Source organism: Atractosteus spatula, chromosome 25, assembly GCF_055471065.1.
Source record: "Atractosteus spatula isolate fAtrSpa1 chromosome 25, fAtrSpa1.hap1, whole genome shotgun sequence".
Classification (NCBI taxonomy): domain Eukaryota; kingdom Metazoa; phylum Chordata; class Actinopteri; order Semionotiformes; family Lepisosteidae; genus Atractosteus; species Atractosteus spatula.
In genome coordinates this window covers 14443193-14461405 of record NC_142730.1, presented here as the reverse complement: position 1 = coordinate 14461405, position 18213 = coordinate 14443193, and the positions used below count along the sequence as shown (strand labels likewise).

The window sequence follows — 18213 nt, the reverse complement described above, 5'->3', positions numbered from 1 at the left end:
TCTCTCGTTCTATGTTGTAATCTGTTTCGTCTTAGGGAAAGGGGAAGCTTTTGAAGGGACAAAGCACTGAGCTTTTTTACAGCGCAACGTCTTATAAAAACCCTGTACTGCTTGTAACAAATTGAGTCTCCGGTTGCACTTTGCGAAGTGGCAACAGGGCTCCCAATATTGCAATATTGAAATAAAGACCTTACTCAGGTGAGAACTCTCTCTTGTGGCTTCCTTGATAGTTAAATTTCCACGACACACCGCCGTTGTTTTTCTCCATCGGAAGTTTGTCTTTAAGGAAAAACATCGCTGTCATTTTCTTGCCAGCCGGCGGCATTTCTTGTGCAGCGATGAGCCAGATTTGTATTTCGGATTTCGGAAGTTGTGTGAATTTCTTGAAGCTGAAAGTCAACTCGCTCCAGAAAAGAAATGTGCAGTCGCATGAAAGCCGTGCCTGCTTATTAAACCGCAGGACCTGAGCTTGCGTTCTGTTTCTCATCGCGTTCGCAAAGGCGATTCCTGCCTCTAACACTGCTATGTCTGCGATTCAAAGTGCCGTGTGGAGCAGCTTCTAAAGTCTCGTTCACGCTCCTCCGATGTTGCTTTCTCTCTGCCTAACGAAGTTCCATTTTGGTGTCGGAGCGGGGAGACCTAATCATTCCAGCTTTAAGCCACCCTTCAATCTTCTGAGGGGTGTCTGAGTGCTAGCATGTCATTTGCCTTTTTTTTTTTTGAAACGGAGAGCGACGTTGAAAAAGGTTACCTCCGCCGCCTCGCCCTCCGTGTTAAATGATCGCAAGACGGCGGCGGCGGCGCTCCCTGTAGTTGTGGCTGAGCGGTTAAGGCGATGGACTAGAAAGCCATTGGGCTCTCCCCGCGCCGGGTCGAATCCTGCCGACTACGGCGTCCTTCTCGTGTCGCCGTGCGCCTGCCCAGAAAAAGGCAAAGTGCCGTTTCTCTCTTCCTGCTTCTTGTACAAACGCTAAATCGCTTGGACCTGCTGCCTTGGAAGTCATGTCTTCAGCGTCCCCCAGCGACATTTCACACTTGGAAGCAGACAACCACGCTTTTGGCATTGGCATGCCTTGCGCCCTACTTCCAGCCTTTGAAGATCTAATTATTCAAACTGAAAGAACCGACTGAATAGGTGTTTGCAGTGCACCAGGAGGAGCAGTGACCATAGCAGTGGAGGGGTGAGGATGGCGCAGATGGAAACGTTTTCATGCGCTCCTCTGGGAGGAATGAAAATAAAAGGCGAAACCGGAAACAGTAGTAGCCGCAAGAGGAAGTGTCTTCAAGCGCCAAGCAAGCGCTCCTCGTTAGTATAGTGGTGCGTATTCCCGCCCGTCACGTGGGAGACCAGGGATGGATTGCTTGACGGCGAGCCGGGTTGCTTTTCTCCCATCAGATTCCAACCGCTAATGCTAACGCAGTTTGTGGGAGCTTACGTGCTTCTCCTTTTCCGTCATTTTCGGACGACTATTCCAAAGGGGTAACCTGATGGAATAGGGGCCTGAAGACACGAGGCATTCTTAAACCAGCACTGGGCTGCACGGCCTTCTGTTGCGATCAGATTATATTCGAGTGAAAAAGCCAGAGCAGCCGCTTCCATCCTATGGAGTACGAGCTAAATCAGGAGAGGTATGGGACACGCGCGTGCCTATAGGTGCACGTCTCCTACGTCAGGCTGCTTCACCCATGTGCACCCGACTGGAGAGGGAATGGAGCAAGCTTTTTGTCAGGAGTGGGATTCGAACCCACGCCTCCAGGGGAGACTGCGACCTGAACGCAGCGCCTTAGACCGCTCGGCCATCCTGACGCCAGCCCTCTCCCCCAAAGCGGTCTGATGAGAAACCGCGATCCCACTACGCTCTTCGAGTATCGCACTGTTATTAATACTACAGTGTGACTCCAGCATTAAAATGTTTGGAAAATGTGTCGGCCTTTATAATCCAGTGTAGAGCAGCGTGTGATGATTTGTGCTACAAAACACCAAGCGCTCAAAGTGACGTCTGCGTTTGTCACTGAAACTTTCAACTCTTTCATCACTTATGTAGGAAATACAAAGAGCAGTTAGGTGGAACGCGTAGGATGGCCGTCAGCAGAGTGGCGCAGTGGAAGCGTGCTGGGCCCATAACCCAGAGGTCGATGGATCGAAACCATCCTCTGCTACATGTGTCTTACGCATGGTTCATAAGCATTCCATTGGGTTAGCAAAGTGCATTAAAGTAGTGTGGATCTCCCTTTCCTTAAGTTCTGTTCTGAGTTTCTCTCTCGTGTGTGTTTGTGCAAGCTTGACACTTGCGGGACTCTTTCATCTTCACCAATACGGAGATGACCAAATGTGTCTTCGGTTGTTCTGAGGTCTTTGATAGTTTCTTCGAATGCTTCAAGTGAACCTCGAAATCGAAGCAGTTATGTTTATATTGATTTCTCGCATTAATCATTATTAACCAGGAACAGCCAGCACAGTCGGTCGCATTAGTAATTATGTCACGTCTCTATTTAGCAGAGCATTCAAAGACCCACTGGAAGCAGGAAAGCACTAAGACACTGCAAAACTGAACTCGGGAAAATCATACTGGGAGCTCTGAGCGATGTCTGCATCCAAGCCATCCAATACGGACTCTGAGACCTTGGAATATCAACACTATGATGCGCTACCTTTTCCCTGGAGCAAAACGATGGAATTAGAAGAATGCTTACCGCAGGATACAACTGTGCCGTTGTTATTTGGAGCACGGTTTTCACTTGCATGAAAACTACAGCAGAACGTAGAAGGATGATCACAGAGGAGTCCACGCGGGCATGCTGAGGAGATTGTAGGTCGTACATTTCAATGATTACTGACATTTGCGCTGCTTGAGGTACAGTAATCAACAAAGAACAGGGTGTGCTACTCTCGAATCCGGTCACCACATGATGAAAAGCCAGGAAGTATACCTTGTCCAATTGACGTCAACAGGGACACGTTAACCCCTTGCTTCCCTGGTGCCCGGCTAGCTCAGTCGGTAGAGCATGAGACTCTTAATCTCAGGGGCGTGGGTTCGAGCCCCACGTTGGGCGGTGCCCGTCTCCTTATTAACAAAGTTTCGTGCTCATCCTTGACCCTCTTACACCTTGATGGTACCGAGCACTAAACTTTAATGCACAGGTGTGATGAAACTGAGATGAAAAGGGCTTATCTATCTCTTTGCCCGAGAGATAAATCAAAGGTTCCGCAGACAATCCGTTGGCTCCGGTCACTCTGACGCAGATAGGAGCTGCAGCCATCATAACTTGTATGAAAACTGATAAGAGCTCCTGTCTATTTACAGTTTCATTTACTCTAGCCTTTCCTTAAACACTGCGTGTACGAAGGCTAAGAAATTGCAGAGCTATTCTAATACAATAACTATTTGGAATCTTTTCGCCATAACAGTTTCACTGTGATTTTGCAGGTAACACGTACGTACGTAACATTTTGAACCGCACTGGAAAAATATGGGAAAGAAATGGCGAAAAGCAACTCTTCAACACGTGGCAATATCTTCCTGAGCGGAGTCCTGTTCTCGAAGCTCGACACTCTGCAAGAGTCACTTCTCCCAACTTGCACCCGCAGGTTTCCGTAGTGTGCCTGCAAAGAGCCATCCGTTTGAGACAGGCGCACGTTCCGATTTCATTGAACTAAGCTAGATGCACAATTTCGAATGCAGCCTTCATCACAAACGACAGTTCATTTCTCGAAAGCTTGTCATGTAAAAAAAGGAAACAAAGAACGAAAACATACAGCTGACAATCTTCTGAAGCTGCAGATTTAGCTTTTGAGAAATGGACATTTTATGTATGCAGATGCTTTTCAAGCGCTGGTTTTAGAACGTCGCTGTGCTTCCAGCATCATTCTCAGCCTTCTAAACTGCCTATCGAGGTGCCGATCACTTTGTAAAGCGCTTGAGAGGCCAGAGCTGCTCAAACTGCTCTTGCCGTTTCCTTCAATCAAAAGCACTATTTTTTTCGTTGTATGGAAAGCTTTTCAAGTCTTGCATCGACACGCACCTTTCCTGAAATGTCCAAAGGGTGAATGTTTCGCAAAGAAATCCAGTCTACCTTTAGGGGGCATGATGTTGAAATCGGAACAAGCCCTGGGTGGGCTTGAACCAGCAGCCGTTCAGTTAACAGCTGCACAGAAACGCCCCCCGCTTGCTTTGTATCATTCGCAAGTTTCTGGTTAAAGAGTAAAAAAGGCTGGAATTCTTTTCCAGAAGCAGCCGGCAGGATTTCTTCTGCACCCACCCAGAAAAGCCAAGAATTGTATTTCATCTGTCGCAAGCTGTATGTTCCAGAAAGAGAATGAATACTTGCATTAAACTGAATCAAGCCGACAGACACGCACCTGAAGTGGAAATCTAATAAGTAAATTGATTCTTAAAATGTAGAGAGCTTTGAAAAAAATATATTGGTGCTTTTAGATAATATATTTCAAGGATGTAATTGCTGTGCTACAGTACGTGCAGAATTTTAGAAAACAGTGCGTCAACAAAGTACACTGTTTGGGTAACTTTAGAAGACAATGTACCAAAACAATATATGCTGTCTGGGTCGTTAGAATTAGCCGAAAGTAACTGATAAGCTTTGAATAACAAATCTAGTGCTTCTTCTCTCGTTCTATGTTGTAATCTGTTTTGTCTTAGGGAAAGGGGAAGCTTTTGAAGGGACAAAGCACTGAGCTTTTTTACAGCGCAACGTCTTATAAAAACCCTGTACTGCTTGTAACAAATTGAGTCTCCGGTTGCACTTTGCGAAGTGGCAACAGGGCTCCCAATATTGCAATATTGAAATAAAGACCTTACTCAGGTGAGAACTCTCTCTTGTGGCTTCCTTGATAGTTAAATTTCCACGACAGAATTGGCACCCCAGATGGGACACTAACCTGAGCGCGGACGGCTGCTGAAACTCCATCCGGAGCCGGACAATTTTAGCAAATTGGACGAACCTCGGAGGATAAACTGTTTGTCCTTCCTGAGACGCGTCTGGAGAATTCACGGCTGTCTGACGTCAGTAAGTGATCCTTTTAACGAACTTTTGTTTTAAGACGATTTATAAGAATTTTTTCTGTGGTCTTATAGCAGAGAAAGAGCAGGCCGGTGAGGGTGTTCTCACGCGGGTTTGATTAGTCCGGGACTCATAAAGAACTTATCTTAACACAGACGTGTGGTTTTTGCTCTGCGGAGTAGTTAATGTGATAAGGTTCTAAAGTAAGGCACCGATCGGTAAAAATGGGAAATGAAAATTCGAAGACGGAAACAGGACCGAGCGGTCCAGCGAAGTACATGTACAGGGAATTTGGAGAAAGGGGAATAAAGTGTCTTCCACCGTGGAGTAAGTTAGGTTTTCCAGAAAATGGTAGTTTTAGTACCAGGCAGATACAACAACTAGAAGAACAGTTAAAGTTAAAGAAATGTAATGCATCTTGTTATGTATGTGCTTTAATGCCTCATTCTACAGCCTCACCCATTTCTCTCCTGGTTAGAATCACTGTTTGGGCCAGGGGGAATGTTTTTCTTTAAGTTACTAACACCGATTATAGGGGCTGTGATACTTGTCTTCCTGTTTTTATGTTGCTATATGACATGTATTATTCCAATGCTTTTCAAATATGGTAATGAATATGTTTGCGCATCAGTATGTTCTGATAAGAACGCAAGAATCCGAAGTATGGGAGCCTCCTGGGAGTCCATATGAAGAATCTAACTTTTAATCATTTTCAAGAATAAAAAGGAGGGAATTGAAGTGGAAATCTAATAAGTAAATTGATTCTTAAAATGTAGAGAGCTTTGAAAAAAATATATTGGTGCTTTTAGATAATATATTTCAAGGATGTAATTGCTGTGCTACAGTACGTGCAGAATTTTAGAAAACAGTGCGTCAACAAAGTACACTGTTTGGGTTACTTTAGAAGACAATGTACCAAAACAATATATGCTGTCTGGGTCGTTAGAATTAGCCGAAAGTAACTGATAAGCTTTGAATAACAAATCTAGTGCTTCTTCTCTCGCTCTATGATGCAATCTATTTTGTCTTAGGGAAAGGGGAAGTTTTTGAAGGGACAAAGCACTGAGCTTTTTTACAGCGCAACGTCTTATAAAAACCCTGTACTGCTTGTGACAAATTGAGTCTCTGGTTGCACTTTGCGAAGTGGCAACAGGGCTCCCAATATTGCAATATTGAAATAAAGACCTTACTCAGGTGAGAACTCTCTCTTGTGGCTTCCTTGATAGTTAAATTTCCACGACACACCGCCGTTGTTTTTCTCCATCGGAAGTTTGTCGTTAAGGAAAAACATCGCTGTCATTTTCTTGCCAGCCGGCGGCATTTCTTGTGCAGCGATGAGCCAGATTTGTATTTCGGATTTCGGAAGTTGTGTGAATTTCTTGAAGCTGAAAGTCAACTCGCTCCAGAAAAGAAATGTGCAGTCGCATGAAAGCCGTGCCTGCTTATTAAACCGCAGGACCTGAGCTTGCGTTCTGTTTCTCATCGCGTTCGCAAAGGCGATTCCTGCCTCTAACACTGCTATGTCTGCGATTCAAAGTGCCGTGTGGAGCAGCTTCTAAAGTCTCGTTCACGCTCCTCCGATGTTGCTTTCTCTCTGCCTAACGAAGTTCCATTTTGGTGTCGGAGCGGGGAGACCTAATCATTCCAGCTTTAAGCCACCCTTCAATCTTCTGAGGGGTGTCTGAGTGCTAGCATGTCATTTGCCTTTTTTTTTTTTGAAACGGAGAGCGACGTTGAAAAAGGTTACCTCCGCCGCCTCGCCCTCCGTGTTAAATGATCGCAAGACGGCGGCGGCGGCGGCGCTCCCTGTAGTTGTGGCCGAGCGGTTAAGGCGATGGACTAGAAAGCCATTGGGCTCTCCCCGCGCCGGGTCGAATCCTGCCGACTACGGCGTCCTTCTCGTGTCGCCGTGCGCCTGCCCAGAAAAAGGCGGAGTGCCGTTTCTCTCTTCCTGCTTCTTGTACAAACGCTAAATCGCTTGGACCTGCTGCCTTGGAAGTCATGTCTTCAGCGTCCCCCAGCGACATTTCACACTTGGAAGCAGACAACCACGCTTTTGGCATTGGCATGCCTTGCGCCCTACTTCCAGCCTTTGAAGATCTAATTATTCAAACTGAAAGAACCGACTGAATAGGTGTTTGCAGTGCACCAGGAGGAGCAGTGACCATAGCAGTGGAGGGGTGAGGATGGCGCAGATGGAAACGTTTTCATGCGCTCCTCTGGGAGGAATGAAAATAAAAGGCGAAACCGGAAACAGTAGTAGCCGCAAGAGGAAGTGTCTTCAAGCGCCAAGCAAGCGCTCCTCGTTAGTATAGTGGTGCGTATTCCCGCCCGTCACGTGGGAGACCAGGGATGGATTGCTTGACGGCGAGCCGGGTTGCTTTTCTCCCATCAGATTCCAACCGCTAATGCTAACGCAGTTTGTGGGAGCTTACGTGCTTCTCCTTTTCCGTCATTTTCGGACGACTATTCCAAAGGGGTAACCTGATGGAATAGGGGCCTGAAGACACGAGGCATTCTTAAACCAGCACTGGGCTGCACGGCCTTCTGTTGCGATCAGATTATATTCGAGTGAAAAAGCCAGAGCAGCCGCTTCCATCCTATGGAGTATGAGCTAAATCAGGAGAGGTATGGGACACGCGCGTGCCTATAGGTGCACGTCTCCTACGTCAGGCTGCTTCACCCATGTGCACCCGATTGGAGAGGGAATGGAGCAAGCTTTTTGTCAGGAGTGGGATTCGAACCCACGCCTCCAGGGGAGACTGCGACCTGAACGCAGCGCCTTAGACCGCTCGGCCATCCTGACGCCAGCCCTCTCCCCCAAAGCGGTCTGATGAGCCACCGCGATCCCACTACGCTCTTCGAGTATCGCACTGTTATTAATACTACAGTGTGACTCCAGCATTAAAATGTTTGGAAAATGTGTCGGCCTTTATAATCCAGTGTAGAGCAGCGTGTGATGATTTGTGCTACAAAACACCAAGCGCTCAAAGTGACGTCTGCGTTTGTCACTGAAACTTTCAACTCTTTCATCACTTATGTAGGAAATACAAAGAGCAGTTAGGTGGAACGCGTAGGATGGCTGTCAGCAGAGTGGCGCAGCGGAAGTGTGCTGGGCCCATAACCCAGAGGTCGATGGATCGAAACCATCCTCTGCTACATGTGTCTTACGCATGGTTCATAAGCATTCCATTGGGTTAGCAAAGTGCATTAAAGTAGTGTGGATCTCCCTTTCCTTAAGTTCTGTTCTGAGTTTCTCTCTCGTGTGTGTTTGTGCAAGCTTGACACTTGCGGGACTCTTTCATCTTCACCAATACGGAGATGACCAAATGTGTCTTCGGTTGTTCTGAGATCTTTGATAGTTTCTTCGAATGCTTCAAGTGAACCTCGAAATCGAAGCAGTTATGTTTATATTGATTTCTCGCATTAATCATTATTAACCAGGAACAGCCAGCACAGTCGGTCGCATTAGTAATTATGTCACGTCTCTACTTAGCAGAGCATTCAAAGACCCACTGGAAGCAGGAAAGCACTAAGACACTGCAAAACTGAACTCGGGAAAATCATACTGGGAGCTCTGAGCGATGTCTGCCTCCAAGCCATCCAATACGGACTCTGAGACCTTGGAATATCAACACTATGATGCGCTACCTTTTCCCTGGAGCAAAACGATGGAATTAGAAGAATGCTTACCGCAGGATACAACTGTGCCGTTGTTATTTGGAGCACGGTTTTCACTTGCATGAAAACTACAGCAGAACGTAGAAGGATGATCACAGAGGAGTCCACGCGGGCATGCTGAGGAGATTGTAGGTCGTACATTTCAATGATTACTGACATTTGCGCTGCTTGAGGTACAGTAATCAACAAAGAACAGGGTGTGCTACTCTCGAATCCGGTCACCACATGATGAAAAGCCAGGAAGTATACCTTGTCCAATTGACGTCAACAGGGACACGTTAACCCCTTGCTTCCCTGGCGCCCGGCTAGCTCAGTCGGTAGAGCATGAGACTCTTAATCTCAGGGGCGTGGGTTCGAGCCCCACGTTGGGCGGTGCCCGTCTCCTTATTAACAAAGTTTCGTGCTCATCCTTGACCCTCTTACACCTTGATGGTACCGAGCACTAAACTTTAATGCACAGGTGTGATGAAACTGAGATGAAAAGGGCTTATCTATCTCTTTGCCCGAGAGATAAATCAAAGGTTCCGCAGACAATCCTTTGGCTCCGGTCACTCTGACGCAGATAGGAGCTGCAGCCATCATAACTTGTATGAAAACTGATAAGAGCTCCTGTCTATTTACAGTTTCATTTACTCTAGCCTTTCCTTAAACACTGCGTGTACGAAGGCTAAGAAATTGCAGAGCTATTCTAATACAATAACTATTTGGAATCTTTTCGCCATAACAGTTTCACTGTGATTTTGCAGGTAACACGTACGTACGTAACATTTTGAACCGCACTGGAAAAATATGGGAAAGAAATGGCGAAAAGCAACTCTTCAACACGTGGCAATATCTTCCTGAGCGGAGTCCTGTTCTCGAAGCTCGACACTCTGCAAGAGTCACTTCTCCCAACTTGCGCCCGCAGGTTTCCGTAGTGTGCCTGCAAAGAGCCATCCGTTTGAGACAGGCGCACGTTCCGATTTCATTGAACTAAGCTAGATGCACAATTTCGAATGCAGCCTTCATCACAAACGACAGTTCATTTCTCGAAAGCTTGTCATGTAAAAAAAGGAAACAAAGAACGAAAACATACAGCTGACAATCTTCTGAAGCTGCAGATTTAGCTTTTGAGAAATGGACATTTTATGTATGCAGATGCTTTTCAAGCGCTGGTTTTAGAACGTCGCTGTGCTTCCAGCATCATTCTCAGCCTTCTAAACTGCCTATCGAGGTGCCGATCACTTTGTAAAGCGCTTGAGAGGCCAGAGCTGCTCAAACTGCTCTTGCCGTTTCCTTCAATCAAAAGCACTATTTTTTTCGTTGTATGGAAAGCTTTTCAAGTCTTGCATCGACACGCACCTTTCCTGAAATGTCCAAAGGGTGAATGTTTCGCAAAGAAATCCAGTCTACCTTTAGGGGGCATGATGTTGAAATCGGAACAAGCCCTGGGTGGGCTTGAACCAGCAGCCGTTCAGTTAACAGCTGCACAGAAACGCCCCCCGCTTGCTTTGTATCATTCGCAAGTTTCTGGTTAAAGAGTAAAAAAGGCTGGAATTCTTTTCCAGAAGCAGCCGGCAGGATTTCTTCTGCACCCACCCAGAAAAGCCAAGAATTGTATTTCATCTGTCGCAAGCTGTATGTTCCAGAAAGAGAATGAATACTTGCATTAAACTGAATCAAGCCGACAGACACGCACCTGAAGTGGAAATCTAATAAGTAAATTGATTCTTAAAATGTAGAGAGCTTTGAAAAAAATATATTGGTGCTTTTAGATAATATATTTCAAGGATGTAATTGCTGTGCTACAGTACGTGCAGAATTTTAGAAAACAGTGCGTCAACAAAGTACACTGTTTGGGTAACTTTAGAAGACAATGTACCAAAACAATATATGCTGTCTGGGTCGTTAGAATTAGCCGAAAGTAACTGATAAGCTTTGAATAACAAATCTAGTGCTTCTTCTCTCGTTCTATGTTGTAATCTGTTTTGTCTTAGGGAAAGGGGAAGCTTTTGAAGGGACAAAGCACTGAGCTTTTTTACAGCGCAACGTCTTATAAAAACCCTGTACTGCTTGTAACAAATTGAGTCTCCGGTTGCACTTTGCGAAGTGGCAACAGGGCTCCCAATATTGCAATATTGAAATAAAGACCTTACTCAGGTGAGAACTCTCTCTTGTGGCTTCCTTGATAGTTAAATTTCCACGACACACCGCCGTTGTTTTTCTCCATCGGAAGTTTGTCGTTAAGGAAAAACATCGCTGTCATTTTCTTGCCAGCCGGCGGCATTTCTTGTGCAGCGATGAGCCAGATTTGTATTTCGGATTTCGGAAGTTGTGTGAATTTCTTGAAGCTGAAAGTCAACTCGCTCCAGAAAAGAAATGTGCAGTCGCATGAAAGCCGTGCCTGCTTATTAAACCGCAGGACCTGAGCTTGCGTTCTGTTTCTCATCGCGTTCGCAAAGGCGATTCCTGCCTCTAACACTGCTATGTCTGCGATTCAAAGTGCCGTGTGGAGCAGCTTCTAAAGTCTCGTTCACGCTCCTCCGATGTTGCTTTCTCTCTGCCTAACGAAGTTCCATTTTGGTGTCGGAGCGGGGAGACCTAATCATTCCAGCTTTAAGCCACCCTTCAATCTTCTGAGGGGTGTCTGAGTGCTAGCATGTCATTTGCCTTTTTTTTTTTTGAAACGGAGAGCGACGTTGAAAAAGGTTACCTCCGCCGCCTCGCCCTCCGTGTTAAATGATCGCAAGACGGCGGCGGCGGCGCTCCCTGTAGTTGTGGCCGAGCGGTTAAGGCGATGGACTAGAAAGCCATTGGGCTCTCCCCGCGCCGGGTCGAATCCTGCCGACTACGGCGTCCTTCTCGTGTCGCCGTGCGCCTGCCCAGAAAAAGGCGGAGTGCCGTTTCTCTCTTCCTGCTTCTTGTACAAACGCTAAATCGCTTGGACCTGCTGCCTTGGAAGTCATGTCTTCAGCGTCCCCCAGCGACATTTCACACTTGGAAGCAGACAACCACGCTTTTGGCATTGGCATGCCTTGCGCCCTACTTCCAGCCTTTGAAGATCTAATTATTCAAACTGAAAGAACCGACTGAATAGGTGTTTGCAGTGCACTGTGATTTTGCAGGTAACACGTACAGATGCAGCCATTCAAAATGCGCGGGCGATACCGCATTATTTTCCGGTACGCTGTACGCAGTCTACCGCAAGCTACCGGTAAATACCGCGAGTTACCGGTAAATACCGCTAGCAAAATAATAGTATCCGGAATTTCCGCAAGGTGGAGCTAATAAAGCTCAACCTCTCATGTTTGAGCTGTAGCCATCAAAGTCTTTAACGAAGATATTAATAATAGTATTAATAATAAATGACCTTGGACAAGCTGTAAACTCAAAGTATTGCCCTGGTCCACATTCTTTTTTTCATTGACCGTCTTTGTAAAAGTAACGCCACAGCATTTCGCAATCACGCATTTTTTTCCAATCATGCAAAGTACAGTGATTCACCATGCCTTTCACATGCTCATAAAAGAGATTGATTTAGGGACATAAACATATTACCGTATGCAAACTGTACTGTATACAGTATGTATATGTATATTTAATGTCTTAACTGTGCCCGTTTAAGTATTGAATATTCATATCTAATTTTACCACTGAAGGGAAATCTTAGTAGCTGAGCATAAAAACAATAGGAGCATACTGCAACGCGTGTGAAGGCCATAAACGATATTAATTTTGGAACATAAACATACAGTATATGGCTGGTCTCGGTACTTTAAAGAAAACATACACGAAACATGGTTTCATTATGACCAGAATCTTGAGATATTTTTAACTTGATTTACAGTATTTGAGAGGTATGTCTTAACACCGATATTACAGTGCTTAAGTACTACTCACGTATATGTTTCTAGGTTTATATTATGCATTTCATACGGTCAAATTACTTTTGAGCAACTAATAAGAAGCGCGAAACGGTATGCGTTTTACTTTCGTTTCGTGCTGGGACCCGTGGATTGATTAGAGATATCAAGTACATACAAGTCATTTTTTAAATGTTGTAGTTCGTCTTGAAAAAATGTTACGAGTACATCATCTATCAACAATTACACAGGTTCTGTTTCCATATTGCGGATTTTGGTTACGTAATATTATTTTCTAGATTTCACGTTGTGAATATATGATTTGGGCAAACAGAGCCGCAAAGAAGTACATTATGGGTTGTTGTTTTTTTTTGCAGTTTTATCTAGAACAAGCGATGCTTAAACCTTTGTCTGATTCTTGTGAAACTATCCACACGACAGTTACAGTACCTAGGAGTTGACTTCAGTGATGTCACTGATGGGATGTTTCTAAAAATCCATCCTCTGTAAAACGTCTTCTCTAGTTGTCCTGCATATGTATTCGCTAATGAAGCTGTGTGTTCTGAGCCTGGATCTCTACATTTCTGTATGAACCAGCTTAGAGGGCTAAAGACAGCTTGTGTTTAAATTGAGTGTAAGGCAATTTATGCTTCTAAAGTCATGGTCAGCATTTTTGTACTGTGCTGTAAACTTGTTCTGTGCCTAGTCACATTATTTTATAGCGTTTTCATAGCGTTATCAAATCTGGTGGCGCTGTGTTAGTTTCCTGACTCCCATGTCACATGGTCTGTGATTGTAACCTGTAATACCGGTTTAATTCGTCACAGCCAGCACTCCGGTTGTAAAGTAGAAGCAGGCGAGATTTCCAGCGAAAAACACCTCCCCCTTCTTCAGGTGTGAGGGTCTTCTGCTCAGAATGAAACGCTAAAATGTAATGTAGGCTCTGAATGGGTTCTGACTTGCTTTAACAAAATATGTTTACAAATCCTTTCACCTGGCATTTTCGTAGTTAGAAATTATGGAACGCTCTGTTAAAAGCAAGGGAGTTTTTATGTCCGTTGCAGTTCTTTTGCAACATGAATATAATTATATCGTTATTAATTTCTTGAGATACGCGATTCCATATTATATTCCCTTTTAATCAAATTCTAAAAGTATGCTTGTTGACTCCGGTATCGCGTTAGTTAAAGACTTCGATGCTTAAAATGTTTAGGGAGAAATGGAATACTGGTGTGTATGTTTTCTTTAAAGTACCGAGACCAGCCATATACTGTATGTTTAAGTTCCAAAATTAATATCGTTTATGGACTTCACACGCGTTGCAGTATGCTCCTATTCTTTTTATGCTCAGGCACTAAGTAAAAGGAGATGCTTCATATTGCTTGACTAATTTTAAAAACTAAGTTAGAAATGCAGACGCTCCCTCGGTGCGCTGCTCTGGTGCGCCGGCTCTTACACAGTGCCTGTCTGCCGTAAGCGTTACAATATACATACCCAACACTGCTTGTACCCATCTGTCATGCAAATAAAACACCTTGAATTGAATTGAATTGAGGGGAGAGGGGGGAATACTAAAGCCAATACTGGCTCAATACCCTCGATGGGCTTTGACGTGCTAATGCGTTGGTTTAACAGTCCGGGTGTGGCAGGCTTCCAATGTCAACTCGACTCGATTGGAAGACAATGAACGTATTTTGTGATATTTAGAAATATAAATTTGTTTGGTGCGAGTGAGGTTTTATTTAATCTCTGACCAAGGGAAACGTTTCATTTTTTCAAAGAAATGTTTGTTAAAAAATAAAGTCATAGTTCTATGGGATTCAATCACAGACCATGTGACATGGGAGTCAGGAAACTACTGTAACACACAGCGCCACCGGATTTAATAACGCAATAAAAACGCTATAAAATAATGTGACTAGGCACAGAAAAAGTTTACAGCACAGTACAATAATAAATGCTGACCATGACTTTAGAAGCATAAATTACCTTACACTCAATTTAAACACAAGCTGTCTTTCTGTATGAACCTCTAAGCTGGTTCATACAGAAAATGTAGAAATGCATTAGCCTGATTATGATTAAAAAACACATAATTAAACACGCGTTTGCGATTTAAATCAGAACACGATTTAAATCAATATAAATGTTTATATTGTAACGCATACTGTCCAGCCTCCATTTCTCTATAAAAATTTACTCTGTTGCACACACACACACAATAGAAGGAGGAACCGCTGTCAGAAGGGAAGATATGTTCAAAATATCGCAAATATCGTTCATGTTGCGATATTTTGAAATATAAAAGTCAATTGATTGTCCATAATATCGCTATTCTATTTTTTCGAAGAAATGTTTGTTAAAAGAAAAGTCCGGCACCAGCTGGATTCGATCACACAACCTCCCAGTTGCTAGTCACGCACCTAGACCAGTCGGCTAGAAGACAGCTCGCATGAACAGGCAAGCGAAAAAGCCCTACACAGCCCTGTCGCAGCACACGAATACCGTTATTAAATTCTTTAGATACGCGATTCCATATTATATTCCCTTTTAATCAAATTCTAAAAGTATGCTTGTTGACTCCGGTATCATGTTAGTTAAAGACTTCAAAGCTTAAAATGTTTAGGGAGAAATGGAATACTGGTGTGTATTTTTTTCTTTAAAGTACCAAGACCAGCTACAGTATATACTGTATGTTTATGTTCCAAAATTAATATCGTTTATGGCCTTCACACGCGTTACAGTATGCTCCTATTCTTTTTATGCTCAGCTACTAAGATTTCCCTTCAGTGGTAAAATTCAATATCTACAACGGGCACAGCAAAGACGTTTTTACTGTAAGTCTTTCTACGACAGACCAACGGACCACGAGTGCCCCTGTCGGTCAACCAATCACGTACTGCGGTGCCACGCGTCATCTTGCGTCATACTGAGCGACGTCACCTGCGGTACGTGTCTGTGACGCGCACTTTGAATGGCTGCATCTGTACGTACGTAACATTTTGAACCGCACTGGAAAAATATGGGAAAGAAATGGCGAAAAGCAACTCTTCAACACGTGGCAATATCTTCCTGAGCGGAGTCCTGTTCTCGAAGCTCGACACTCTGCAAGAGTCACTTCTCCCAACTTGCGCCCGCAGGTTTCCGTAGTGTGCCTGCAAAGAGCCATCCGTTTGAGACAGGCGCACGTTCCGATTTCATTGAACTAAGCTAGATGCACAATTTTGAATGCAGCCTTCATCACAAACGACAGTTCATTTCTCGAAAGCTTGTCATGTAAAAAAAGGAAACAAAGAACGAAAACATACAGCTGACAATCTTCTGAAGCTGCAGATTTAGCTTTTGAGAAATGGACATTTTATGTATGCAGATGCTTTTCAAGCGCTGGTTTTAGAACGTCGCTGTGCTTCCAGCATCATTCTCAGCCTTCTAAACTGCCTATCGAGGTGCCGATCACTTTGTAAAGCGCTTGAGAGGCCAGAGCTGCTCAAACTGCTCTTGCCGTTTCCTTCAATCAAAAGCACTATTTTTTTCGTTGTATGGAAAGCTTTTCAAGTCTTGCATCGACACACACCTTTCCTGAAATGTCCAAAGGGTGAATGTTTCGCAAAGAAATCCAGTCTACCTTTAGGGGGCATGATGTTGAAATCGGAACAAGCCCTGGGTGGGCTTGAACCAGCAGCCGTTCAGTTAACAGCTGCACAGAAACGCCCCCCGCTTGCTTTGTATCATTCGCAAGTTTCTGGTTAAAGAGTAAAAAAGGCTGGAATTCTTTTCCAGAAGCAGCCGGCAGGATTTCTTCTGCACCCACCCAGAAAAGCCAAGAATTGTATTTCATCTGTCGCAAGCTGTATGTTCCAGAAAGAGAATGAATACTTGCATTAAACTGAATCAAGCCGACAGACACGCACCTGAAGTGGAAATCTAATAAGTAAATTGATTCTTAAAATGTAGAGAGCTTTGAAAAAAATATATTGGTGCTTTTAGATAATATATTTCAAGGATGTAATTGCTGTGCTACAGTACGTGCAGAATTTTAGAAAACAGTGCGTCAACAAAGTACACTGTTTGGGTAACTTTAGAAGACAATGTACCAAAACAATATATGCTGTCTGGGTCGTTAGAATTAGCCGAAAGTAACTGATAAGCTTTGAATAACAAATCTAGTGCTTCTTCTCTCGTTCTATGTTGTAATCTGTTTTGTCTTAGGGAAAGGGGAAGCTTTTGAAGGGACAAAGCACTGAGCTTTTTTACAGCGCAACGTCTTATAAAAACCCTGTACTGCTTGTAACAAATTGAGTCTCCGGTTGCACTTTGCGAAGTGGCAACAGGGCTCCCAATATTGCAATATTGAAATAAAGACCTTACTCAGGTGAGAACTCTCTCTTGTGGCTTCCTTGATAGTTAAATTTCCACGACAGAATTGGCACCCCAGATGGGACACTAACCTGAGCGCGGACGGCTGCTGAAACTCCATCCGGAGCCGGACAATTTTAGCAAATTGGACGAACCTCGGAGGATAAACTGTTTGTCCTTCCTGAGACGCGTCTGGAGAATTCACGGCTGTCTGACGTCAGTAAGTGATCCTTTTAACGAACTTTTGTTTTAAGACGATTTATAAGAATTTTTTCTGTGGTCTTATAGCAGAGAAAGAGCAGGCCGGTGAGGGTGTTCTCACGCGGGTTTGATGAGTCCGGGACTCATAAAGAACTTATCTTAACACAGACGTGTGGTTTTTGCTCTGCGGAGTAGTTAATGTGATAAGGTTCTAAAGTAAGGCACCGATCGGTAAAAATGGGAAATGAAAATTCGAAGACGGAAACAGGACCGAGCGGTCCAGCGAAGTACATGTACAGGGAATTTGGAGAAAGGGGAATAAAGTGTCTTCCATCGTGGAGTAAGTTAGGTTTTCCAGAAAATGGTAGTTTTAGTACCAGGCAGATACAACAACTAGAAGAACAGTTAAAGTTAAAGAAATGTAATGCATCTTGTTATGTATGTGCTTTAATGCCTCATTCTACAGCCTCACCCATTTCTCTCCTGGTTAGAATCACTGTTTGGGCCAGGGGGAATGTTTTTCTTTAAGTTACTAACACCGATTATAGGGGCTGTGATACTTGTCTTCCTGTTTTTATGTTGCTATATGACATGTATTATTCCAATGCTTTTCAAATATGGTAATGAATATGTTTGCGCATCAGTATGTTCTGATAAGAACGCAAGAATCCGAAGTATGGGAGCCTCCTGGGAGTCCATATGAAGAATCTAACTTTTAATCATTTTCAAGAATAAAAAGGAGGGAATTGAAGTGGAAATCTAATAAGTAAATTGATTCTTAAAATGTAGAGAGCTTTGAAAAAAATATATTGGTGCTTTTAGATAATATATTTCAAGGATGTAATTGCTGTGCTACAGTACGTGCAGAATTTTAGAAAACAGTGCGTCAACAAAGTACACTGTTTGGGTTACTTTAGAAGACAATGTACCAAAACAATATATGCTGTCTGGTTCGTTAGAATTAGCCGAAAGTAACTGATAAGCTTTGAATAACAAATCTAGTGCTTCTTCTCTCGCTCTATGATGTAATCTGTTTTGTCTTAGGGAAAGGGGAAGTTTTTGAAGGGACAAAGCACTGAGCTTTTTTACAGCGCAACGTCTTATAAAAACCCTG

The 18213-nt window shown here is 43.9% G+C and overlaps 5 non-coding genes across 5 annotated transcripts; 3 read left to right on the top strand and 2 right to left on the bottom strand.

The window, feature by feature from the left end:
- Positions 1-1724: 1724 nt before the first annotated feature.
- On the bottom strand, positions 1725-1807 carry trnal-cag (transfer RNA leucine (anticodon CAG)). The gene has a single exon. It is a non-coding gene; the product is annotated as a tRNA-Leu (tRNA).
- A 281-nt stretch (positions 1808-2088) lies between these two features.
- On the top strand, positions 2089-2160 carry trnam-cau (transfer RNA methionine (anticodon CAU)). The gene has a single exon. It is a non-coding gene; the product is annotated as a tRNA-Met (tRNA).
- Positions 2161-2981: 821 nt separating this feature from the next.
- trnak-cuu (transfer RNA lysine (anticodon CUU)) lies at positions 2982-3054 on the top strand. Its single transcript has one exon. It is a non-coding gene; the product is annotated as a tRNA-Lys (tRNA).
- A 4688-nt stretch (positions 3055-7742) lies between these two features.
- On the bottom strand, positions 7743-7825 carry trnal-cag (transfer RNA leucine (anticodon CAG)). Its single transcript has one exon. It is a non-coding gene; the product is annotated as a tRNA-Leu (tRNA).
- Positions 7826-8999: 1174 nt separating this feature from the next.
- On the top strand, positions 9000-9072 carry trnak-cuu (transfer RNA lysine (anticodon CUU)). Its single transcript has one exon. It is a non-coding gene; the product is annotated as a tRNA-Lys (tRNA).
- Positions 9073-18213: the final 9141 nt, after the last annotated feature.